At 37.5% G+C, this 26,226-nt stretch overlaps 3 long non-coding RNA genes across 3 annotated transcripts; 1 reads left to right on the forward strand and 2 right to left on the reverse strand.

Annotated features, from left to right (window-relative positions):
- Window positions 1-3,333: 3,333 nt before the first annotated feature.
- Window positions 3,334-3,957, reverse strand: LOC110041497 (uncharacterized). The gene is made up of 2 exons (XR_016203958.1): window positions 3,754-3,957; window positions 3,334-3,553 (listed from the first exon to the last, which is right to left on the reverse strand). It is a non-coding gene; the product is annotated as an uncharacterized LOC110041497 (long non-coding RNA).
- A 2,097-nt stretch (window positions 3,958-6,054) lies between these two features.
- Window positions 6,055-8,337, forward strand: LOC149098466 (uncharacterized). The gene is made up of 2 exons (XR_016203962.1): window positions 6,055-6,331; window positions 8,182-8,337. It is a non-coding gene; the product is annotated as an uncharacterized LOC149098466 (long non-coding RNA).
- Window positions 8,338-10,308: 1,971 nt separating this feature from the next.
- Window positions 10,309-11,304, reverse strand: LOC149098467 (uncharacterized). Its single transcript, XR_016203957.1, has 2 exons — window positions 10,930-11,304; window positions 10,309-10,627 (listed from the first exon to the last, which is right to left on the reverse strand). It is a non-coding gene; the product is annotated as an uncharacterized LOC149098467 (long non-coding RNA).
- Window positions 11,305-26,226: the final 14,922 nt, after the last annotated feature.

Consider the following 26,226-nt stretch of genomic DNA (forward strand, 5'->3'; position numbering starts at 1 on the left):
AGTAAGAGTTAGCAAAAGAAAGTAGGGGAAAGGTTTGTCTCGTTGAAAAGTTTATTTTTCATTTAACTTTCAAGCGCTTGCACCCAGGGGTTTGGTGTTTGCACCAACAACAAAATATGAGAGAATTTCGGGCGCGTTCGTGCTCGACAAGAGCATTTTTTTTTACGTAGTTCTCCTTGTTGCGTTGGTTTGGTTGTGCGGTTCCTTCGTAGAAAAATGTGGGAAAGCCAACAAAAGCAGCCGTAAATGTGCCGGCAAAAAATATTTTCTGTCTGAAGATTTAACCAGAGCTGCCGACCTCAAGTGGGCTCAACAGTTTGCCGTGTTCACTGGGACGAAATACGGACGAGCAACAACAAATGTTCGGTTCCTAGAGAAAGCCATTCGCGAGGCGTCAGGAAACAGCGGATTCCTGCGAGACTTTTTGCAGTCCTGGATGTCATAGGAGCAACATGTCATGGGTACAAGCCAGGTGCAAGGTGGTGCTACAAATGCTGTACTAGAGTGGACGAAGAAGCAAGGTTTACCTCGCATCCTGACTAGAAGCCGCCGGTGTTACGAACTACTGGCAGGTCAGTTAATTAGACATCGGTTATTTATAATTGACACGCAGGTTCGCACTGCCTTGGATTACTGCAAGGATTTTCGGAATCTCCTTACCAGCAAATTAAATGAAATTAAGGAAAAGGAAAGCATACGCTTTCAAAGGTTTTTGTTGCAACAATAAACAAGTTGTTTGTATCAAATTTTGTAAAATTTGGGGCAAAATAGACATGATACCAAAAAATTCATTATAAATTTAATTATATTTCGTGTTAAATGATCCAAGTCTTACGCATGTATGGTTCTCCACTAAGATGGAAATAAACAGACCTCAGATGACAAACTTCAAAAGGTACCTATAAAATTATCTCGCACTACTGATGTTGGAGTGTTATTTGCATTAATGTACCCCACATTTTTATTTTACTCTTCTTGACTACAGTACGGTACTGTCAATTGCTTCACTAAAATTAATTGTTGGGGTGCAGGTAGCAAAAAGCCACCTCAGGCAGTTCAGTCTAAAATTGGTATATTGTGGAAAGAAAAAGGTAGCACAGAAGCTGGGAAATATTATTTTGAAAAATTAATTGCTAAACGAATTTAAAGAAAAATAATAATTTTAAAGACAGCAAAACAAGAACTTTATGCCACTTGACAAACTTATTTTTCCTAAGACCAAACCCATAAAATTGCACCAATAATATCGTCTAAAATTAATGTCAGTTTCACATATACTTATTGAAATTCAGTAGTACTGCAATGTTGTCTCCACACCGAGGATTCAGTTAGAGGGGTGTCCAGGAACCCTATGAGCACCCACTTCATGAAAAATTTCACTTAAAATTTGCCGACTCCATTTTTCATTAGTGGGGGGATATGCTTTTTGGACATCCATTTTCAGTATCTGGATACAAACAAACTCATCACTAATATGTTTATTTCTTATTTTTTTTTTTTTTAATTTTTTATTTAGATCTTGCAATTTACCAATTTTAGGACTACACAAGAACTTAAAGCAGCAACACAGCAGTAGTGAAGGCCTCCAAAAAGTTTAGAACCATTTCCAATTGCTGTTCTAAAGACTTAAATTTCTAGAAGAGGCTTGTGGAATAGACCTGCAGTACCCAAAAAACCAGCAAACGTCCATGGCAGAAATACAAACATCATTTGGGGTGGTAAAAATAAATTGCTATTGTGAATTTACAATGGATAAAATAGTTTGTAACAGGATGACAACAGAAATCCATGACTTAACTCAGCTATCAGGTTAGTATCACTTACCTGAAATGTAAAGATACAAGACATACAAGATACAAGTATGTTGAAGGATAATTGTTTGACATCATGATAATCCATGGCACACTATAATAACACCATCTGACCAAAACTCATTCAAACAGATTATCATTATTTACATGTATTGCACATGGTCAATGACAATATCATAAATTTTATCATTCAGTTGAAGTCATAAGCACTAATGAGAAGGATTTAGAGGACTTATTATGGCAATGATTTGGAAGAGTTATCTGAGGGTCTCTTGGCCAAGAAAAAAATGCTGCGTCAGAGTTGCCACAAACTATTCAAGTCTCATCCTTTCAATGATTTGGAAAACTGATAATTATTTTTGTTTGAATATTGACTAGTGACTTAGGTAACAATCAAAATAACATGTTGTTTAGGTGACCGGTAAGGGTAACAGACACCATTTCAAGATTACATTTCTGATCCAGGTATTGCATTTGTGCAATCCAATAAGTGAGAGGATGTGTTAAGACCAACACATGACAGTGATTGACACAAGCAGAGAATTAAATATTTAAATTCAATAAATAAAATTATTTCAATAATTAATTTAAATTAGTAAAATAGATATTTACCTTTTCTATTAATTTCAGAAAATTCATTTGACCAGCTGATCGGAAAATTTTAAATATCATTGCAACATCATTATGAAAGCAGTGATGCTGTGCCACTGTATGCTCCTGGACAGATGAAAGAGTTTGCTGACAAAACTGCACCTGGTCTTTTTAATGTCATTTTGCAGTCTATTCTCTGGGAAGATCCAAGATTGAGTGAAGAGCACCGTGTATTAGAGGAAAAAAGAACTCTTGTTTTGTTGTGCACAATAGCATATTTCACGTACTTTGCCCTGTTTTATTCTTATTTGTATTTAAAATATAGGTCTCCTTGGAAGACCATAAGGCCGCTCAGTTTAAAAAGTCTGTTTAATTAACTATTGCATGTTTCTTAACTAGAACAGCAGACACAGCTTCACCCCAATATAAATGTCAGTTCTATTATATAATGAAGTAAAATTACTAGATGTTTTACCTTGCTTCACATTTAACCCCTTGAAAGGTAAGGACATAAAAGTAGTTCCAGTGAACTAACTTGCAACAATGCCATTCTTTTTATAGATCTCAGAAAACAAATACACTTCAAAGAGAAGAGGGATTATTTATCCAGCAACATGGGGCATTCTGAGATGTTATCAATTCTGGAAGAATTTGAGGTTTCAGCACAAGCCAAAGGGATGTGGATGGTCAAAAAGCAGGCTCCTCAGGGAGCAGCCAATGTTTGTAAACTTTCAGATTTCAAATGTACTTCAAGTGAGTTTAAAGTACGGTAGTTTAAAATCTGAAAGCTATAACTTTAAAATACTGTGAATTAAAAACTTGTCCGGTTAGTTGAACAGTCTTTTTGTGTACCTATGAATAGGCTAGCAAAACAGTGGCGCATAAAGGAAACATGTTATTGTAACATAGAAAATCATATAAGTCACTGAAATGATTTTAAATTTTAATAAATTTATTGTTTCAAATGAGTGAGTTACTACATAGTTCTGTAATGGTGTCCTGCCTCTTATTACTGGCAATGTACAACTTGAAGACTCATTTGACCTATCCATCCTGAATGAAAATCCAGTGGTACCTCAAAGTTCTCTGGCATTTTATTTAGAATGGCTCACCAAAGAAGGCAATCTTGCTGCTGTTGTAATCATGAAATTCTGAAAGTAAAATTGACATTTATTTCCAAACCGAAAATTTGTATTTTCATGCAGGTGCTTGACTATTACATGTAGCTTGAGTTTTAAGTGAGCTTCTCATGATCAGCTCAACAAGTTGAAATCGTGAGATCACTTCCATTATGAAATTCGTAGTATAATAGGCTAAATAAAATAGATAAACAACGAATAGACTTACGAACCTTCTCTGTCACCATGAAAAAAATTTTCAACGGATATAATCTTGTAGCAGTCCAAGCAACAAATTGAAAAAAAAAAAAAAAAAAAAACAGGCATAAATAAGAAGAAGAACCCTAACTTTGGATATTTTTAAATTATTTGATCCCTCTTTTTAACCATTATTGTACACTATTTTTAGTATTATGACGATTGCATTGTAAATTTCTGTATTCCTTATCCATACTTAGTAGTAGTAGTTCCACATCAGCTGTACAGTTGCATACTTTTAAAACCTACTTATCAAATAAATGTACGTATGTACAACACGAACTGACAAAAGGCTTACTAATCAGTAATGACGGCCACTGCGGAGCATTTCTTAAAGGGTCCAACGAACATTTCCAGGACCAGTAATTGCAACAAGTTATTGTCTACATACCTTTTTTGTATTTATGGTCCTTTCTTCTTTCATGTGTGGCTGCTGATTCACAATAACAAGCTTAAACACCGCGAGGCGAACAGCAAAATTAATCTGAACCACCGAACAACACGGGCAAACCGGAAATGCTGAACTTGACGCATGCGCATACGTTTTGCCGCGGTGTTCCTAAGGGCCCATTAACCGATTTTTGCGCGCGCTCGCGCGCGTTGCTAAGGAGGTGAAATTTCACTTCCGGTTACTTACGTCAGCCTGAGCGCGGAAAATAAAAAGAACTCAATAACTTCAAAAATTCGCTTACATTTTAGATGTTTTTCTTTGTGTTTCACAAAATTCAAAGTAAAAAAAAGTACAAGCAAAGACAAAATAAGAGAAAGACAGAAAAACAAGAGCAATAGAAAGAGAAAAACTAACTCCGTGTGGCTTTGTTTGATCTTACCGAAGTGTGCTGGTAGTGTAAATTGCGCACGCGCTTCTGGGGTAACTTCCAATATATATCGGGCGCACTTCCGGTCTCATTGAATGCTAAAGAAAACCCGGTATTTCATTAAATCCAACCTTTTTTGACGGAATTCAATTACAGTCAACGTTGGCAACATAGCTATGCATTCCTTTTTCGTAATCATGCTTTTTTTTTTTTTTTAGAAAATTACCAATTTTTCAGTATTTTAAAATTCTCTCAAAATCTGACCTTTTAGAAGTGAAACAAAACCTTTGCATTGGGTAATGAGGATTTAAATTAAAATATTAAATCAATGAAAAAAATCCCGATAAAGTAATTTGCCTGGGAGCTTTTGCGTTTATTCCAGTATTAGTTACGTGACCATGCGCGTGGCTTGATGACGTCATCACTAGTGTTACCGATAATGAAAAAGTTAAAACACATGAAATAACCCTGAACTAACTAAAAATGATGAGGTCATATGAGAATAAATTTTTCTTAGCGACGGCTGGAAAAGATCAGTTTACGGGTCCTTAAGGACGTTCGCGCTAATTGTTTCTGCGCATCCTTACTGCACACGCAAATTCACACGCCACGTCGGGCATGAGAGCGCACGCTAAGTAATAAAATGAACAATGATAGGGCAGATGGCCATAGCTATAGCTTTGCCTGGATTTAGCGATCTTGACGTGACCCCTACTTTTCTTTCCAGAAACAGATTTTATTTACAATCATCTCCACATTGTCCAAAAATGAACAAAAAATCAATGTGGGAAGTTAAAAAAAATCTCAAGATTTCTGTCCACGGGACATCGAATCTTGCTATCGTGTGACTGCAAGGCGCGTGAGACTATGGTCGCTAAATGCGAACTTGTTCTTTCAGGAACCTCACCAGTTGACTAAATTCACTTAATAGGTCCACTTAAACAATATTTGGCAGAGAACATTTCACTTCAAAGATCTAATTGCAATATTTTGGGGCTTTCAGACACTGTGGCCTTATTCGCTAACGAAGCCCGATTTTTTGAGATTTAGGCTGTTCTTCTGAGCATGTTCTCTCCAAAAGGAAGTCGGTGCCCCCCCATTTTTTTAAAATTTCTGACATAACTAACTCATCATCTTACAGTGGTAAAAGTCTCAGAAAAAAATCAATGCTGGAAAATTTTCGCGCGAACGTCCTTAAGGCGGCTCCCTGTAGTGTTACGATTGCACGCGCGAATGGGACGAAAGCTCAAGTAATATGCGCGCGCTCAAAGGAAAACATCAGTGTTTTTCGATCTTTATGACGTCAACATGAGGACAAAAAGCAAAACTGACAATAAATTTTCCCGCGTTTCCTTCGGGGAATTTTTTTTTAAATTCGGCTCAGTTGTAACCACTTACAAATCCTATAAAATACCCTATTTTTGTTAAAATCTCTCAGAGCTAATCTAATATATATATGCAGAAGCATATCACCTAGAAGCGTTTAACTTCCCTTATCTGTTTTAAACTATGCTGCCGATTATTCCCGACCAATGAAAGTCACTCTTCTAATTTTTGCCCATATAAGGAAATTCTGCATAGCGCGCTCTTCGCGAACTCCTCGCGTGAATCTCTTGCAAAACAAACCTGTTCAAAATGGCGTCTAGAGGGAAGAAGTTCTCGGGCAAGATGAAAAAGAAGATTTGCGTCAAGGGAAAAGCATTAAGAGAGGAGGTTGTACTTGAAAGAGTTTCTGGTGAGTTGGCAGAAACATTCAAGATTTAACTGGACTCTTGTGCCAGCGAGTTCGGATCGGTAAAACATTGTAGCAGTCTGTCCGTAATATAAATAAAGAGATCAAGTGAGAGAGTTTTTGATTTATTTAGAAAACAGGCGAAGTTCTTTCGCGACAAATACGCGGTACTTAGGTTAGGTGGTATGAATATGTAAGGGACGTATGAAAAAGTGAGGAAGTTAGGAAGATTGTTCAGGACAGTTGCAAAGGTGGTGATATTGTACGGTCGATCTTTTCGTGTTATCTGGAATTTAATAAGCGCTACAGTTTGAAGTATGTCATGGAAGTTCAGAGAAATGCAAAGCAAAATGTCGGAGGTTAAGTGTCATCCATATACGCCAGAGGATAAGGTTTTCTTTGTTAAAGTTTGGGTCTGCTGCGGCTCTTAGTCTTCGAAAACGGCTTCGTAAAGTTCTAGATCTCCATATGTAGTCGAACGTCCAGCCACCTGTTGGATTGCGAAGCAGATCACAGCGGTTGATGTTGCGGAGGACAAGAAAAAAAAGTATGCCTGGTTATAAGTAGTAAAAATAAATGTGTTTGAAGGAAGAGAACTTGTTCGTGTTAAAGTAAGATTTAATTCCCTTTCTCGCCGATTCATTCTCGAAAGTTTTTCAGAGCTAGGTGGTAAACCAAGTGGGCTACAACTTGTTTGGTAACAAGCCATCATGTCGTCAAGGTCAGTTTAAAACCTTTCGTTTATCACATTTACGTCATTTTCTAGCTTTATAGTCGTACGGTTTACTTGATGTACTTACTTGTTCAGAGTTGTTCCTTTATGTTTCAAGTTGGCAAATTATTGTCTCCAGGGCAACAGCAGATCCATGCTTCAGGGAAAATGCCAGATTTTTTTTTTTTTTTCCATCTTACAAATTATGGCTATTCTGTTAAGTGTCTACTAGTGTGGCAAAGAGATGATCACGATTGTGTTAAGGAAAGATATAAGCCAATCAAACTGAATGAAAAGCTTTTTTGGTGTGTGTGCGTAATTTACATTGTGTGACTTGTGTAAATTAAATGCAAAACTTAGAATTCAAGGTGCTGAGAATAATTGCCAATCTGAATAGCAACTTGAACTTTGTGTTGTGACTCCAAAAATAACACAAGTTTTGGAAATGACTGAGATTTTAATTCATTTGTAAGTATTTTTATAATTTATGCACCTTCTTGTGGGGATGGAAATTATATCCTGCTTTTGCTCAAACAGTGGGAGTGGAGAACAGAAACATCAAAAAGGGGAACCCAGAGAAGTGGTAACCAGAAAGATTATAGTGTTGGTTGCTAAATATAGCTCAACTTACACAAATAACTTCTTTTTGATAAAACAGAGAAATGTCAGCTTTTGTCTCTTTTAACTTGAATACAGGTCTAGTTGAACCTTCGGGCGTGACCTACTCTCCTCGGCAACCAGTTCTCCAGATTACAAAAAGTTTCAAAGTCAAAGCACTATATTTGGAACCTCTTGTAAGCAACCACCTCTTAAGCGACCGCGACCACTTCACAAATAATAGAGCCTAAATTCGATAATCTGATGCTGTATCATTATTGTATGCCTGTGTAGTACAAGAGACTGAAATTTCTCATTTGAAAGTACCGGATTCTTTCCTAAAATGACATGAATAAAACATTTAAAACATGGGGTAAGTCTCTGCAGTTACATATGCTAATGATCCGAAATTTTGACCCAATATGGTCGAAGCTCTCGTAAGCAACCACCTCCTGTAAGCAACCACTTAGGCTTGACATTTTGGGTGGTTGCTTATGGGAGGTTCGACTGTATTTAATTTTGTTCCGTCGTTTTTTTTTTACAGGTATTTCATGATAGCATCTATATAGTGCAAAGTTTATGCCAGAATACCTAAATAGCATTCCTCGGGTTCTGAACAGGGTTTGTACGGGTCCTGGAAAAAGGCTACTGGTCCTGGAAAGTTCTGGAAATCTGTTAAACTCAAGTAAAAAAAAAGAAATGTATGGCAGACAGTAAGGAGAATTAACATTGAGATCTCGGGAGTGAAAGGGATAATGTGAATTTTAGAGTCCTGGAAAAATTTGGTTGCTAAATATAGCTGAACCCCCTTGAGTAACTTACACAGGCTTTGTGTATTTCTATTTGAATGTGGGTGTTGTGATGACAGCATCTTCAAGTGCAAAAGGCCTGCTATAATGCCTGAAATAAAATTCCTGAAGTCCTGAATATTCAATTTTTCATGTGGGAGTATACCCTCAGATCCCCCTTCTTTGAACCCTGTAAATACGCTCAAACCTTCAATAATGACCATACAACTCCTTTTCATCAAACAGTCAAAGCAATTCAGTATGATTTAGGGGCTCTGATCCTTGTCTATTTTTATGACAAGGTGGCTGAACACAGTTTTTGATACCTGTGTTTCATTCACCTTTTTCTCTAACACCCTTCATCTCTTGGTCACCACAAATGGCAGCAAGCAAGTTAACAACACAAACTTTGGTTTTTTGATGGTTAGGCCTTTAAAATCGGTTTTGTTTATTTGTAGAAAATCTAGTCATTAGATTTTCTTTATAATTTGCATGCAACAAGCTTGTAACGATTCTCACAAGTTAACACCATTTTGCTAATAATTTAACAGAGAGATCTTTAATTATCCCTTGTTGAAGGTTCACTGGAATATCTAGAATTTCCTCTGTTAAAGTTCAATTATTTTCAATACTCCAGTTACTTATTTCGTAAAGTATTTTCCTGCCAAATTTCGTGAAATTCTAACGAGTGGTTCTCGAGAAATAGGCGTATTTCCGAGAGTGCAAATTTTCATTCAACAGCAATTTTTTTTACTTACTATGCATGCGCTGCATTTAACTGGGTTCTTTCGGTAACAAAGAAAAAGCTGAGAATTCCTGGGTTCTTTGCATCGTTACCTTTTCTCACATATCTTTGTGACAAAAGACTAAAGCCATCAATACATTGTGTTCAATTGTAGAGAAAAATAGTACAGATACTGCAGGTGTTGAGTAAATAAAATGATCGCTCTATTGACCGCATGTTTGTTTTTTGCTATCCTTGTGCGCGCGCTGAATTGCATTAGCAAAAGCACGCGCAAAAACTGTGTTCGGCCACCTTAACTGGTGCAGTGTCAAAGCTGCTTATCCTGGCTTAAAATCATCTATGCTTTTCAGACTGCAATGAGTTATCACAGACATTTAGGGGTACAAGGGGGGTAGGAAAAAAAATTTCTGATGAAGAGGTACTTTTTATCAAATCCCACCAGCTGTCCCCCTCCCCACGCCATAGAAAATGAACAGTCCCTAATGAGCGATGTTTCTTTCAAAATAACAAAAATAAATTGCAGTAACTGGAATAAATAAATAAATGAATACATGAATAAATAAATAAATAATGGCAAATTGATAATAATATTGTGGAAGTAGGGTATGGTTTGCTTCAACAATCACTAAGTTAAGGGCAACCAATGTAAATGGCAAAAAATAACATTACAAATCCAAGATTAATGTGCAATATGTATCTGGTTTGTAGACAAGTGTGATAAAGATGATTTTGGTCTTGCTCAACTTGCTTGAATGTGTTCAATGTAAAAGGCCTACTAATGCGTTTGCCTCAGTCATTGTCATTGACAATATCAATGTTAAAAGTGATGAGAGTTAGAGATTTCTCTTCACCTAGTGTTTAGTTGTTGTATGTAACTTGTATTTGCTCGGTGTGTCCATTCCTGGGTTCTCGGTACATGGGAGGGGCCCTCGTGAGGCCATGTAAAGGGAAATTGGGCTCAATGGAAAGGTCTGGTTGAATTACATGAAAAGAATGGTTTGGACAAATAATAGACTTCATACTTTTTACAGTGGTTGTAACTTAAATTGCAGATGGGAGATGAAAAAACACTGACTTGCATCTACTTGAAAATAATAATTTAATTATAAAGTATGTTTTTTAAACTCAGCACCAGGTGGGTTGACAGTCATGTGTAATATAAATTCACATAAAACACTTATTATTTATTGATTTAAACTTATGTATAGTCTCCCATTACGGCCAACATTCAAAGGAAAACAAGTGTACAGAAGTGGGAGATCAAAAATGGCTGAAGAATAACATCCAAGAGTAGTAAATTTTTGATTGAGATAACAATTCAAGACAGGCAGTAACATGGTAATGAACATGTAAATGCACGGTAAATGAGATGATGTCTCAGTTTGGTAGACCAGTTAGTATCCAAAGCAGGATCCAAAACCCTTGAACATCGGCCAAACAAACGGATGGCATACGTACTACAACAAGAAATTAACAAGAAAACATTCATTAAGATATAAAGGGAACAAACCGAGCCACAAAATTATTCACTTATCGTGATAAAACAAGGGTATAAATCACACAATCATGGCGCGAACATATGACAAATCAAGGGAAAAGCCACAATTTCAAGTCCGATTTTCTTAAAGTTCAACTATCACGCGAAAATAATCCACAATACTGATCATTGTTATCCAGCAAACGAAAGCTCGTGTGCTAAACAAACGTTTTCAGCATAGCATGATTTCCATTGACTAGTTTTGATGCAAAAAAAGCTTACCTGCAATTGAGACTTGGCAGATAACTGGCCTAGGTATTACACTGGCAGCTCCTAGAAAAGGTTCGTTTGATTCTCATGATGAGTGCAGAAATCGGTCCAGAAACAGCAACCTTCTCTCAACTCGCAACGAAATGTGTCCGCCATTGCTGTCCGCGTGTAGTCCGCGCGTATATGACATATCCACGCGAGAGCCCTTGCTCCATATTAGGAAGTTAAATTTGATTGGTTCGGGATAATCGGCAGCATTGAACCAGAGTTAAACGCTTCTAAGTGATATGCTTCTGATATATGCTATTGGCCGGCTGGGAGGTCCGTATAGGGAAAAACTGTGACCGAGGTCTTGAAAATGCTGCCCTCGGCCTGCGGCCTCGGGCAGCATTTTCAAGCCCGAGGTCACAGTTTTTCCCAATACGGACCGACCCTAAGCCGGACAATAACATCTTTATCTTTTTTTCTTGCGGTAAAATGGCTTACAAGTGGGTTTGTTTATGCAACTTTGTCATTGAATTGGCTTACGCGCCGTGCACAAACCAATCCTAAAAAAGTCTAACTAGCGAACGAACGAGTAACTCGGATACTAGACAAGGTAAGATGTATTAAAGAACAGATTTATTTCGAACTACTTTATGTTAGTGGCATTTAGTTCACCAATTAAGTTCTCGGAAAGTGTTTTTCCGGTGTGAAATTTCGTGCAAAGATTGAAGTCGTACTACAGAAACAATTTCTGTCAGTCGTTGCGAATAACTCGAAATCAGAGTTTCCTACCATAAATTGAGTAGCAAACAGCAAGGAAATTCGTTAAGTGTATTCCACAGAAATTCTCTCAAATACAGCAACGATCAGAGAGGTAAACTCGACTGAAATTGAGTCATTTTTTAAATTAAAATTGTATAGAGAGAGACACACAGGATTACTCGCCATTACAGCGCCGAGCTACAAACAGCCAAACAAACTCTCACAACTTCAAAAAACTCAATTGAATTTACTTACAGTGACTTTCCTTGCCATTTAAAGGTGAATAGAAATAAAATTGCGTTGATTAATCGTCGATGGAAGTGTAAAAAGGGCGAAAAATTGACGATTACCGCTTATTCGCTCACGAAAATCGATCAAGTCGACGGATTCCGCCCGCTGTGGCGGTCCGGATGAGAAAATTCCGCCCGCTCCCGGAACCAATCAAATTGCAGGATTTGTTGAATTGCGCCCGCTCACGAGCTGAGAAAAAGATAAATCTAGAAGACTGACAAATTACAGAATATTGGAAAAACCGTCTGAACAACCTTTACTTTTTACGAATTCAAAATGTCAGGCAATATCATTTCCATAATGTGGCAAAGTATGAAAAACTTTCACCGAAGGAAGAAATAAATAAATATTAAGGAGTTCAGGCGGAAATGAGGAATATATCTACCTGTCATTAGATGGGATGTTGCCATGGTAACGGCCTTAAACCAAAAATTGACAACCATAAAATAAGCCTTATTTTAACAATATCCACACTGGTAAATCTCTACGGGGAAAACTTTAAGAGAAATTAACTAAGTTTCCTTTTCTAAGTCGTGCTCTACAGGGAGGGTGTTCGTAAATACTCTAGGGAGCCACCTTAAGCCCTGGCCAAACGGACTCGCAAGTAATCGCAAGCAGCCGCAAATTAATCTTGCGTAGAGAGTTGCGTTGGGTGGCTAAACGGACTCGCAAGTTTCCTCGCAAGTATCTGCAAGTCGCAATAAAACCCATTTCAAGGCAGACATATCCCATATTTCATTGGCTAATAATAGGTTAATGGACGCCTCTCAACTTGCGTTGACTTGGGTTGAGTGGCCAAACGGTGAAAAATTTGCGTCGACTTGCGTGCAAATTTGATCTCGACCAAAGTGAGCGCAAGTCTTCGCAAGTCAACGCAAGTGCACGCGAGGCCTGGCCAAACGGAGTCGTAAGTAGACGCAAGTTCAGAACTTGCGTCTACTTGCGGCTCCGTTTGGCCAGGGCATTAAGGTGATTTCTCAATATTGCATTCCGCATCCCTACTATGGACGATTTTTTCGTCATTAGCGCGCGCAAATGAGCGCTTGCACTTACACAACGAAAGAGATTTCCCTCAAACCAAGCTCGACAGCGAAATAAATGCTCATTTTTTCTTTAACGAGCATGGTGACCTATGTTTTTTATTGCATATTTTCAATGAGAACAGTATCCTCAATAACTGAGAAAAAAATTAGCAGAAATCTGTGGCTACCCTTTTGGCAAATGAAATAAATTCTACAGAGGGAGACATAAGGGGCCCAACAGCGTCCAAATTATGTTTCCTTTAAATGATAAAAAAATGCAGGGTATTGGAAGACATTTTTTCTGGGACGTAGATGAATAAACAATGAAAGAAAGAAAAGAAAAAAAACTCTGTGTGATATAACGCGCTGCATTGAAAAATAATCGAGCTTATTTGTTTTGCACGGAGATTACCAAAAGTCTCCAAAATAACCACATTTGTTAGCATTGTGGCATGAAAACAAGCACCGTGATCCACTCTTTGTATTACGTTTTTAATAACTCCTTGTCCTGTAACAACAGCATACCAAGTTTCATCGGAAATCTATGGCGGGTTCTTTACTAAGGAATGACTTTAAAAGTAAAATTGATAAACTGGAAGACCGTCCTGAAGATCACTGAAACAGTACTTTGTTAACGATGCATGGCTGCGCTACTCATAGGTGCGTGACAAAAAGGGAAATTCATATCGTGACAAGGACCGTGACAGTAATCAACAACCAAACAGATTAATGTAACTAAGCTTGAGCGACAAGTTGATCACGTGAACATAGAATACGTTTACAATAAGGAATGATCTGTAATTCAAAGTAGAAAAACAACGTGTTCGGTGACGGTTGAGATTTTTGGTGAGCTTTGTGACGAATAAAAGATTTGAGACGAGACTAGTGATCTGGTTATTTCCAACACCTTTCGAACTTGAAGCCTCTAGACCACCGATAAGTTATCAACAATTGTTTCCTTACGTTGCTCACACACTCACTGTTTTTTTCACAATTCAAAGAAATTAAACGACATAAAAGGTTACTAGTGTTAAAAACTGAAGGTCTACTGGCAGTCATCGTCTTAAGCTGCACATACAACTCGACATGAGCGATGCACCTTTTAACCAATGCCACGCGATATCAACAAAAAAATCACCTCAGAAATCAATTTATAAAGCCGAATTTGGTAGATACAGGAAGTGGCACAAGAGTCCTTTTCAAACTCGTGAAAATATGGGACCCTAACTTGCCAAATTTGACAAAGAAATGTATGTCAGGAGCAACCCTGGCATACATTTCTTTGTCAAATTGTCAAGTTTGGGTCACATATTTTATCATATTTTCAAGAGTTTGAAAAGGATTCTTATGAAGCTTCCCATATTTACCACATCTGTCGTGATAAATCGGGCGGTGAGGCTTATTTTTTGTTTGAATGAAAAAATCTAGACATCGGTAAAAAAGTCCATTGCCTCTACTCGAGTATTCTCGTAAACTAATGGTTATTTACCTCACAGAACACGTTTGTGGCTCCAACGTAACCGAACTCGCCAATTATAATCCTAGCGTCCAGTGACTGAAAGGAAAAGAGAGAAATGACTTAAGTTACACAAAACCGAAATCCAGACTGGTCTTCTGGAAGTGAGACATATGTCGGAAAAGTAGGGGGGTATGAGGAGGCTATCTTTTTGCCAAGGGTCAATGGTCGAGGGTCGAGGGTAATATTTTTTATTAATGGGACGGTAGGCTCGATTTACTCCGCTCAGTCGAGTCCGGTCTACATGTTCCTCTCCGATTTGGTTAAATATCAGCTAACATGATTGCACATCAGTTCATATCACAAACGTCTTTGCTACAGGGAGAAAGATAATTGATGTTGTCTGCTCGATTCAGGATCAAAGATGGAGAATCGAGTCGAGGTTCGGGGATCGGGTATCAGTCATTTATAAATAGTTAAATAAATAATGAATGAATATTAAAGATAACAATTACTATGACTTCTTGCAATGTAATGTAACTAGTACAAATTATATTTGTATTTGTTAGTCTTCTTGGTTGTTTTCACGCGTTCAACCCATCGGGGGAGTTAGAAACGCGCAGCGTCACAAAGAACGCTGAAAACTATGGGGCGCCGTTTGTAAATTTATTATTTAGACCGAATTTATGCCATTTTCCCCTTATTTATAAATAATTGGAAGTGCCACAAAATTTGTTTATAAATAAGACACAAGAACTTGTCCGTTGATATGTAAATAATTATTTTAGGTACGTTCTGATTTATAAATAATCTTTTACCATAGAGTTATTATATATAAATAATAAACTAAACAACTTCAATTATTTATAAATCAGGTCATCTCTAAAATAGTTATTTACATATCATAAAGTTTGTAAATGCCATTATTTATAAATAAATTACTTCGCCGGGGGTGTAAATTCATTATTTAGAAATAATAAATTTCACCTCACCGAGTGTAAATTTATTATTTATAAATAATGAACTTCACTGAGTGTGTAAATTTATTATTTATAAATAATGAACTTCACTGAGTGTGTAAATTCATTATTTAGAAATAATGAATTTCTCCTCGCCGAGTGTAAATTTATTGTTTATAAATAATGAACTTCATTGAGTGTGTAAATTCATTATTTAGAAATAATGAAGTTTCATTTCGCCGACTGTAAATTTATTATTTAGAAATAATGAATTTAACCGTGTGTGTAAATTCATTATTTAGAAATTCATTATTTAGAAATAATGAAGTTTCATTTCGCCGACTGTAAATTTATTATTTAGAAATAATGAATTTAACCGTGTGTGTAAATTCATTATTTAGAAATTCATTATTTAGAAATAATGAAGTTTCATCTCGCCGACTGTAAATTTATTATTTAGAAATAATGAATTTAACCGTGTGTGTAAATTCATTATTTAGAAATTCATTATTTAGAAATAATGAAGTTTCATCTCGCCGAATGTAAATTTATTACTTAGCTCTTATTAACCGAGCTGGAGGTCTGTATGGGAGAATCTTGACCGAGGTCGTGAGTACAGACCGAACGCAGTGAGGTCTGTGCACACGACCGAGGTCAAGATTCTCCCATACAGACCGACTAAGATGTTTATTATATGGCAAAGAAGAAAACTTTAATTCGTTTAATGTAACTGGTTTGCCGACAGTTTGCTTGCGAACGGCGATGAGCTTAACTTAAACCTGCCGAAATTTGCTCGTTCTCTTTACTTGTTTGTTTTGTCATCAGGCTTTTTGGCAGTGCCATAAATGATTGAGAAGAAAATAAACGAAAATGGTGAACATTTTTGTATTTTAGTTTGCTACTTTGTCAACGCAAAATGAAACCGGTCTAGTTAGATGCCGGTCTAGATGGGAAAATCTAGACCGCGGTCAATATCGATTTCAGCCAATAATATTCGTGAATTCGGTAGTTCCTAGTGTTTGTGAGACGCAGCCATATAATAATTAGAAATAATGAACTTCACTGAGTATGTAAATTCATTATTTAGAAATAATAAAAGTATGAATGACTGACCCAGCGTCTCTTGCCCGATCGATTTCGGAGGCTTTTTCTCGCGCTATAAGTGAGACAGTTAATGCTGCCCTTGCTCAGGTACGTATGCAGCCTGAAATTCAGCAGTGGCGGATCTAGGGGAGCCCCCCCCCCCCCCCCTATTTTGGTTAATTGAGTTTAAGCGAGAATCACGCTTCAAATATCTATTATGTAGTTCTTATTCACTCAACAATTCGGCAGCTCACACTGCAATAGGAACAACGACAACGACAACGACAACGACAACGACAACGACAACGACAACAACTACTCAAAGGCCGAGGTAACAGGTAAATTTTAAGCCAAGAAATTGCTGCATGAAGAAAATGCAGAACTTTTAAAATCGGGAAATCGAATAATGTCTTTAGATGTTTAGATAATTCTTTGTAGCCTGTGAACAGGCTCACGTTGGAGCACAAACGCGCTCGGCGTAGCTGAGAGCGAGAAATCCACGGGCGAAGCCGCGAGAGGAGAAAGTCACTTTCTTGGCGCCTCTTTCCCGCCGATCGCTATTCCTCTTCGTCACTCGCGTGTTTGATTCAAACGTGAGCCCGCTCGCAGGTTAAATTCTTTGTGACCTTTGTGACCTTTGGACGGATAGCTGTGTGACACACTTTGTTTGGCTTGATCAAGTCACGGCTGGGCATGTCTATTCCAGGCAAGTCTAAAGATCGTACACGTGGAAAGCTAAATTCATTTACGTTTAAACCATTATTGAATTTCAATAGAAATCAGACCTTTCACTTAACACGCCAAGCGATTTTTATTTTCTTCATGCAGCAGTTTCTTTTCTTAAAATTTACCTGTTACCTCGGCCTTTGAGTAGTTGTTCCTGTTGCAGTGTGAGCTGCCGAATTGCTGAGTGAATGAGAACTCCATAATAGAGAGTTGAGGCGGGGGGTTGGGGGGGGGGGGGGGAGAACGGGTTCCCCGGGCCCCTCCCCCAGATCCGCCAGTGCTGAATTTCAGGCTACATACCGCCGCCGTTACCTACTTGAGCAAGGGTAGCATTAACTGTCTCACTTATAGCGCGAGAAACAGCCTCCGAAATCGATCGAGCAAGAGACGCCGGGTCAGCCATTCATACTTTCATTATTTCTAAATAATGAATTTACATACTCAGTGAAGTTCATTATTTCTAAGTAACAAATTTACACTCGGCGAGATGAAACTTCATTATTTCTAAATAATGAATTTCTAAATAATGAATTTACACACATGGTTAAATTCATTATTTCTAAATAATAAATTTACAGTCGGCGAAATGAAACTTCATTATTTCTAAATAATGAATTTACACACTCAATGAAGTTCATTATTTATAAATAATAAATTAACACTTGGCGAGGAGAAATTCATTATTTCTAAATAATGAATTTACACACTCAGTGAAGTTCATTATTTCTAAATAATGAATTTACACTCCCGGTGAAGTAATTTATTCATAAATAATGGCATTTACAAACTTTATGATATGTAAATAACTATTTTAGAGATGACCTGATATATAAATAATTGAAGTTGTTTAGTTTATTATTTATATATAATAACTCTATGGTAAAAGATTATTTATAAATCAGAACGTACCTAAAATAATTATTTACATATCAACGGACAAGTTCTTGTGTCTTATTTATAAACAAATTTTGTGGCGTTTCCAATTATTTATAAATAAGGGGAAAATGGCATAAATTCGGTCTAAATAATAAATTTACAAACGGCGCCCCATAGAAAACTGACAGCTAAGTTGTGTATTTACCGATAAAAGTTCAATACAAAAGTTATCACGGTTTTCGACGCCATCTTGACGGGTAGCCTCGGTTAATTTTTCTTATTTTCCATACATTTGTCTGTAACTTTGGTTGACGAGGGCTCTCGGGGAAAAAAAAATACAGACAAATTATCGGAAAATTAGAAAAATTAACTGAGCGTCTTCTAGCCAAGCTAAATCCTTCCATTTTGGAGAATACCATCTTCTGCCTAGTATTTTAACGTTTCGATTCTCAAATTGTGTAAAATTCAATTTGGACTGAAGCTATTTGTCATCGGATTCCCATACAAACATTATAATTTCTCTGACCGCTTTGCCTACCCGTCAAGATGGCGTCGAAAACCGTAATAAGGTCGTGAGACACGTGGATGGGAGAGTTACTGGAAAGAATGACTAGACAGGACAGCTGCACAACAGCAGGGATTTCTCAAATACCTACTACCACCTATCGAGAAGCCACAATCAACGAAGAAATACAGTGTTCAATGGATTTGTTTAGATTTTTACAGATCTGTGCCTGTTTGGACGATGAACAGCGTGCTTGCGGCCTTCAGTTATTAGTTCAGAAGAAATACAGTGATTCTGGCATTTTAGTTCATTTTCATCATTTTAATGTTACAATTCATACAAAATAACTTTGATTAATATTGTTCACGGCTTTCTTGGTAAGCGTATGTCACGCTGCAAGTGTGAGCTTAAATCGGTTAAAATAGGCAAAGATATTACTAAGCATAGTTTCACCTAACGTGTAAAGGGATAGGAAAATAAACTAATACAAAAATAGCTTTTCTAATGGTCTTTGTATTTTAACTTAATCTCGCGTTAAAGGCAGAAATTTTCGTAAAATTGTTCCTGCGATGACCCCAGAAGTGTAGCAGCTCTCGTAAGCTTGTAATTCTCTTCATTGTTACAAGCTGTTATTGTTTTAGGGCTAGGGGCATTGTTTCTGTTGTTTGTTTTATTGTTCTCTCATAGAGTATCGAGCCATTCATGTGAGACCTTACGAGGGTTGCTCTGAGTTCGTGGCCCGATCGTCTTATGTATTTGCTTTGTCACGCTACACGCTATAACATAAAATCTAATGGAGTGTGTTCACGTAACGTCATCAAATTCTCAAATCCAAAACTAACAGGAGTGCTCACCGGAGCTGATATACAAAATATCCGCTCCGCAGGGCTTAGTGCGCTGGCTGGGATTCAACAACACGTCAATTTTAAAATTTTTCACGTTGAGCACTCCTGAACTAAAGAACCACTAAAGGTTTTACTCTCATCAACCATAATAAGTACTAATTTGTATCTGTTTACAACTTTCCAGCTCAATAGTGTCCTTCGTTTGGAAACCAGCGCATTTTGAATTTCGGAGTTATGGCGGTACGTGACCTAAACCTAAGATCGCGTTTGTCGAAAAATATACACTTATCTCGTGATTTTTAGCCTTTCGGAGTTAAAGTATTAGGAAACGTGCTTGTGTAAATGTTTCTTGGTTCGGTTCAGATAATCAGTTGTCTAGATAGCCAAAGTAAGTTCCAGTTGTTTACACTATTTTCCGACCGCCATGTTGTAAATGTTTTTTAAATTTGATTAATTTTGATTGTGTAGTTATTAGTAACTTAGTAATTTAAGTAATTGTTCCTGAAAAGCCCCATTGGGGAGGTAACAATAAGGTATGTATGTATGTATGTATGTATGTATGTATGTATGTATGTATGTATGTATGTATGTATGTATGTATGTATGTATGTATGTATGTATGTATGGACCATATTGGAGGACTAAGGAGGTCCTCCAACATGGCGGTTCCATACTAGGCTCTATAATTTTGCGCGGAACATTTCCACGAATATCTCAACTTTGGGACAACGCACACACCTTAAACTTGGAAAACTGTTTTCTTTATGTATCGTCTCTAATATCAAAATTTTTTTGACTTTATCCACTGAATGGTTCTTGATTTTATTTTTTATTGCGTGACAATGCACACACTCTATTTTGTAAAATGTTGGCGTGACTTCCTGTTACACAATCAGTCGAACTTTTAAATAAATTTTCTGAAATACATGTAGCTAGTAGCTCTGGCCTATTACAAAACGAAGAGCCCGGTGGAGGAAACGTTTGAAAAGGGTCTTATATCTGAAGTTTAGGTTGAGTTTCGTTTTTTTTTTTGCTCATGGATGACGTCATCATCCATGAACTTAGGGGACTCGATTCTGATTCCGAAACAGTTTTCTCTTACCTCCCCTACTAAGTATTGTTTTTGTCCAAGAGTGTTTAGTCGTGTTGAGGAAGGTTTTTGACGAGAGGGGACTAGAAAGGGGTACATTTTTGCCCGAAAAATGGAGAGGGTGGGTACGAGTTTGTTGAGCACATCAAAGATTGAATTCGGCCGTTCTGGTTCCATGTGTTTTTCTTTCGTAAATATGTTATTTTTTGCGTATCGGCTTTTGCTCACACTTAAATCAAATCTGGTTGAGATATTTATGACTGTGGTAATGTATTGGTCACAACAGCACGGTCGGCGAGGTCAAAGAATTGATGCAAGAAACCCGGGAAGACAAAGATCGTGTTTGTTAAATATCGGGAAACCTTCAGATGGCTTCTAATAGGTCTGATTAGGCCCGATGCAAACACACGCCACAAACAACTACATTTCAACATGGCGGCCATACAAGAACAGGGTCCGCCCGTTTATTAAGCATGCGTAACAAAACCGCTGACTACTACATGACAGTGTTAACTTAGCATATGGGTGAAATTAAACTCGTGGCTTTTTTTCTTGGCAAGAGAATTTGATGGTTTCCGCTCGCTTTGTCTCCAAGGTAAGCTTAATCTCAATTATAAGTTCTTGTAAAGTTTTGGTTTCATTGTTTCTTTATTGTCTTATTTTGTATACAGACATTGAAATTCTGCCCGTGTTAGTATCCGACGGAAGTTCGAAAATTGTAAGCTTATTTTAAAATATTTCAAGTAAGAAATTCGAATTGCCTTATCTTTTGCATTTGTTGCCATTCACACTACATTTCTTTTGTATTCCATGCAGTTCAACCAGAGTGAAAATTTCTTCACAGATGGTATACAAGTCAACCTACATATACGATCGAGTACATTTTAGCGATCATGGATGGACAAATTAGGTCCAAGAGACTGTACAGATCTACATACATGACAGTACTTTTTGCGAGAGAGATATGCTGTCCAATTGCGTCAAACATAAGCCGGACGCATGGTGGTTGGTGATGGAGAGTTTTTTGTTTTTTACTTCTAGAAATGAGAGATTTAAACAACTTGAAATCAAAACTTGAAATAATTATGGAGAAGAGAATGCTTGATACGTGTCAACATAAGTATTCTCTGTAATCATTGCAAAAATCTATTAGAAGAGACATATCTGCAATCCTTTTGAATATTACTGCACTGCTAGTGAGATTAGCACAAACAATTACCAAGATATATAGGAATAAAATACTGTGATTTTGTTTCCAAGAATGAAAATTATTGTTATTTTACTTGCATACACTACAATATATAGCACCCTTATTATTGTATTGCACCAAGCTGGGGCTTCTCCCTATAGTTGTCTAAAAGTGCACTTTTTTCAAGCTGAAGGTTTTATTAGACTCAACAGGACAGGGATTTCAAACATTAATTGATTGTTTATCCAAGAAATAAGATGTAGTGGGGCCACATTAGGTTTGTGAAAGGGGTTTCAAGTTAGAAGCTACATGTATATGCAAGGAAAGCCTTTCCTGTCAAAAACCTATGTAAAATGGATAGGGTTTTGACCTTAGGGCAGAGCCTCCTTGTATAAAACTTTGTCACTTCCCTTCCCCCTCCCCATGGACATAGTTATATAGTAAACAACTTATTAATTGTAATAAAAACATCCCCTTCACTTCGGGTTCAAGATTGAAGCAAAACTGTCTGAAATGATTCTTATAATATTAAAGGACACACTTTTCTTTTTATAGATTACCCATTTACCAGCTAAAGTCAAATTGTTTATGTTTGACATAGCTTAAAGTAAACAAGATTTTGCCAATATCCATGTTTCACTTGAGTCAAATTGGGCAAAATACTCTTGGCAGTCTTGGCATTCTCAAGTTGATTGTCTAAAATAAATGTCAAAATCCTGTATTATAATTTTTGCATAATTGTTATACAGCTGTTTCATAATGTTAACTGAACAAGGACCATAACCTACTTACCTTGACCCAAAATGCACTGCCGACCCTCTAATATTATACATTTATTATAACCAACTTCAGTGACTAGGTCTCAATATTGGACTGACTGATGAATGTGGTGAACTCTCATTTAATGATTTCATTTTAAAACAATTGTTGTTATTCTTTGACACTACCTCATGTATAAGTTAATATAATAACAATGTTCCAGTTCCAATCAAAATGAATTATTATCCATTTTAAAAGTTATAAGCAGTCTGTGTAAACAACCTGTTATTTGATTTTTGTATTTCTTTGTTATTTCGAGTTGTCTGAGTTCGAGCCCTGGCTGGGAACATTGTATTGTGTTCTTGGGTGAGACACTTTACTCTCACAGTGCCTCTCTCCATTCAGGTGTATAAATAGGTACTGACAAATTTAATGTTGGGGGGTAACCTCACGATGGACTAGCATCCCATCCAGGGGGTAGTAGAAATACTCCTAGTCGCTTCATGCTACAGAAGCCGGGATAAGCGCCGGCGTGAGGGGCCACTGGGCTCTTATGAAGACTTTTCTTCCACTTCTGAGTTGCCACTTGCCTCTTTTTTTCAGAGCAAGTGCTTGTGCAAAACGTTTCACATGAAAATGACTTGATTTTCACGAGAATGAACTTACGGGTGACATACATTTTCATACAAATAGTTTCGCACAAACACTCGTTCTGCCACAAAGGCAAATTTCAACTTGGAATTGGCCTATTAATCCATGATCTGGCTCAGGTAGCCTTTGATTTCCCTTCGTAGACACATGCAAATTACCCCGTATTCTGCGAGACCACGTGGTCCTAGTGTTTGTTTCGTGAAGGATCTCTTCGGGCCGAAGGAACCTTTGCTTTAAAAGCTCGCATCGCCTCGAGGATTCACCAAGAGCATGCTCGATAACCATCTCTTTTCTACATCGCCGGTCGAGTAGAAATTTAAGCTCGCAAACTTGACAGCTATTTTTCACGCAAACGCCCGCTAATTGTAAGTGGGAATTTAACCTGGGGAGAGGGGGGGGGGGGGGGGGGGTTACTCCCAGAAACATCGGGTGAGGGTGTGCGGCCTTCTTCCCAAAACCCTTACCCTATTTATGACCTAAATCTGCGATATTCCCTACCCTATTTATGACCTGACCCAAAATTCGAAACCCCATTTATGAACTGACCCTTAAATCAAAACCCTGTTTCAGACCTGCTGATAATTAGTTCTCTAGTTCACACTAATATTAAATTACCGTGAACATAATTTGTGAAGGGCTTTTGCTGATTTTATTTTCGATAATGATGAAAAATTAGCTGCTTATAAACATACCTATATCAAGGCTAGAGTGCATACCCTATATATGACCAAAATGGCCAAAATCAGCTAAAATCGATACCCTATTTATGACCAAAACAGCTAAAAAACCATACCCTTTGGAGCCGCACATACCTATATAGCCCATATAAGGGAGTACCCTACCCCCGGGAATTTAAGCTCGCAAACCTCAGATATTTTTCATCGCAACCCATCTGTTGCGGATGGCACAACTAGACACCATTTGCAAAGCAACTCAACTCGTTTTAGTGCCTACTTCATGTAAGACACATGCAATTACAAAACACACGTTTCTCCAAATATGGTAAGACAAGCCATATACGTAACACCATCATGAGGCCCAGGAAGTTTACCGAAGGAGAGTGGTAATTTAGATCGAAAATCTCACAGACATATATATATATTTTTAACAGCGAATTTACCGAAGGAAGAAAAGGGTGTAAATTTGCTTCAAAAGCTCCCATCGCCTCCAGATTTCACCTAAAGTTCAATAAGTACATCGGCCAAAGCATCTCTTGTTTTCTAATACGATGAAGTCACATGAAAACCGGATTCTGAATGTTATAGGAAGTTACAGATAAATAAGCAGGTCTGTGAGATATTAACATTCGACATGGGACCCAATAAGATATCTGAATCGAACAGACTACATGAAAAATATTACCCTCGACCCTCGACATGGACCCTCGACCCTCGACATGGGCCCTCGACACTCGACATGGGACCCTCGATACTCGACAAAAAGATAGACTCCAAGTGAAGATTTTCTAAATGTTGTAAAATGACAGCAAACAACGCTATGACTAAAGAAAGATGTGGTTAATGCATGTTATTTGTAACGAGAACAGGAAACAGTTTGCTGCTCTTTCTGTTGACTCGACTTAAAATTCAAACATAGAGCATGTTTTGTTGTTTCAGGGTGCGGACAGCTGTTGGGCGTCAATCTGTTTGGATGTGCGTCCAATTTAATGTAAGAGTTGTGAAATTGAATTTTGTTGACTTAGTAATTTTCAAAGTCAGTAGCGTTGTAGCGTTGAGCGATAATTTGTGACCGTCCAGATGGTCTTGTGATTCAAGGTTGTTCAGGGTCTAGGTTACCTGCGCATGGAGTTTGTAATCTCCTGAGTAGACTCTTTGACTTCCTACGGTAGCCATGCCTGGGAATTTTCGCTGACCTTGGCCTCGAACCTCTTTCAGTGATGGGTACAGTTGGGCTCTTCGGAATGTTTAGGAGTGAGTTTGGTAGTGTAATCTGCCATGACACCGCCACCTTTTATATGGCAAAACATAAATTTTTACCTTAAGTTTATCCATTTGAAAACTGAGGTCGCCTCGCTTTTCGAATCCTTCCACTGCAGTGATGCTGATGTTGTTCTTTTCCAGTTCAATTTTAAGCTTGTCTACTGTCTGTAAAAATACGAGTAGGTCATTTAAGACAAAAGACGAGTTTGTTACTGAGTTGATACTCACGAGACAATTTCGGAGAAAACAGTTTGGCTAAAATTGAAGTTCAACTTACACTGAAATGGAAGATGGCTATTCGTCTTTTATACGTACAGTCGGTTTCAAGCTTCAGCTCAGTGAACTACGGAAATTCAAATAGATCACTTTCAGTGATCTATTTCAATTTCCGTAGTTTATTGAACTGAAGCTTGAAATCTACTGTATCGTATAGAAAACGAATAGCTGTCTTCCATTTCACTTTATTTTGAACTTTTTCCATTTAATTTCATTTCTCAAACACTTTCACTGGGAATAAAGTTGCAATGAAAGAGCTTACTATCTCACGACCTCTCAAAAATTAAGCTACTTAGGTAAAGAGTATCGTGTGAAATACGAATTGGAAAAAAAAATCTTAATTTAACAAACATTAGAAGAACTCTACCGGCGAGAAGAACTCCGGATCGTATTCATGAAGTATAGCAACTCTTTTCCAGCCGTAGTGTTTGATGAAGGCCACCTTTGCTTTGCTGTATGACGACGATGACGGGGCGGCTCGATAAGTGTAGGGATAGGTTAACTGACTTTCAAATTTAGGTGACGCTGACGAGTAAGAAACCTGTCATGAAGTGAAAGTTATAATAAATATAGATTACTTCATGGTTGTTGAGTGCTTACGACTTTCATTTAAGAGTTGTGAAGAATCAGCAAACGAGCGAGTGAAGGGAGCGAACCAGTGAGTTTTCGATTCTTCACAACCAGTTTTGAGGAATTAACGCAACAGTTAAAGTAGTGTTGCAAATCATGCTTGTAATGGCATTTCATATGAAAGCAAATGCAGCTAACTGAGACAGTTTCTTTCAAAGTTGCAAGAGTCTTTAGGTAAATGCTTTGTGGAATAATTTCCAACCGTCACGAACGGTGTAAATTCGAGCTTTCAAGCGATTGCCCATTAATTGTATGGCTAAGTAT

Source organism: Orbicella faveolata, unplaced genomic scaffold (assembly GCF_042242905.1).
Source record: "Orbicella faveolata isolate gen_17 unplaced genomic scaffold, um_ofav_v1 contig_46, whole genome shotgun sequence".
NCBI classification, from domain to species: Eukaryota; Metazoa; Cnidaria; class Anthozoa; order Scleractinia; family Merulinidae; genus Orbicella; species Orbicella faveolata.